Below are 1,153 nucleotides of genomic sequence, written 5' to 3' on the forward strand. Positions count from 1 at the left end.
GAGTACACGTTGCGTACACAAAGCGCAAAATCTATAAGGGCATCGAGCTTATCTTTTATAGGAGCGACCTTTTGTACCTTTTCGATTAAATGTTCGATGATCAACTCTGGTCTGCCGAAACACATGCGCAGCGTTGCTATAATTTCCGGAAGGGTCTGGTACGATATGTCGAAATTTAAATTGTCGAAACTAAAAACACCGAAAAAAAATGTCGAAAAAAATAGTTAGAAAATCAAGAATGTCGAAAGGAAAAATGTCGAAAACAAAAAATGCTGAAAATAAAAATGTCGAACAAAAAAATATCGAAATAATGTAATGAATGATGTGTAAAATTCGCGCGAATTTTACACATCATTCATTACATTATTTCAACAGGTTGATTTATTTAAGTTAAATTCCACTAATCCTACATATGTACTAATATAATAAATGTGAAAGTTTGTGAGTGAGTATGTTTGTTGTTCGTTCACGCTAAATCGTCTGGATATATTTCAACTAAATTTGGAATATAGATATAATATACTAACATATAAAATATTTTTTGGAGTTGCCACCTCTTTAAAAGTAGAAATCGATTAATTAACAAGTTTAACACAATATTAGCAAGCGAAAACGGTTCAGAAACTATAAATTTCGGAAGTATTTTGTAATAGGGTTGCCGCCTGTAAAAAAAGTAAAAGTCAATTAATTGATAACTAAATATACTTTAAGACGGTTGCTATCTGTGTAAAAAGTTAAAATCAATTCTTTGAAAAAGTTTAAACGAAATATTTTAATGTGGGTATCAAACGAGAATGCTTTATTGTAGAAATATTTTTAGAGAGTTGCCATCTTTTCAAAAAGTTAAAATCAATTTAAATAACGGGAGCACTGCATAATCCCGACTTTGAAGATCCCGACTAGACATAATCCAGACAATTTTTAAAAATCCAGACAATACAAAATCCAGACAGGACATAATACAGACATAACAAAATCCCGACCAAATAAAATACAGATAACACATTATTCAGACAAGACAAATCATGACAACTCAAAATCCCGACAAGACACAATCCAGACAAAAAAAAAGTACAATGCGTCCGGAAATGAAATTGATGACTTACGCTTAAATATAAACGGTTACCACTCCACATTTTTTCGCTTCTTCACT

Source organism: Rhagoletis pomonella, unplaced genomic scaffold (genome assembly GCF_013731165.1).
Source record: "Rhagoletis pomonella isolate Grant_MI unplaced genomic scaffold, Rhpom_1.0 Rhpom_scaffold_00007, whole genome shotgun sequence".
In the NCBI taxonomy this organism is placed as follows: domain Eukaryota; kingdom Metazoa; phylum Arthropoda; class Insecta; order Diptera; family Tephritidae; genus Rhagoletis; species Rhagoletis pomonella.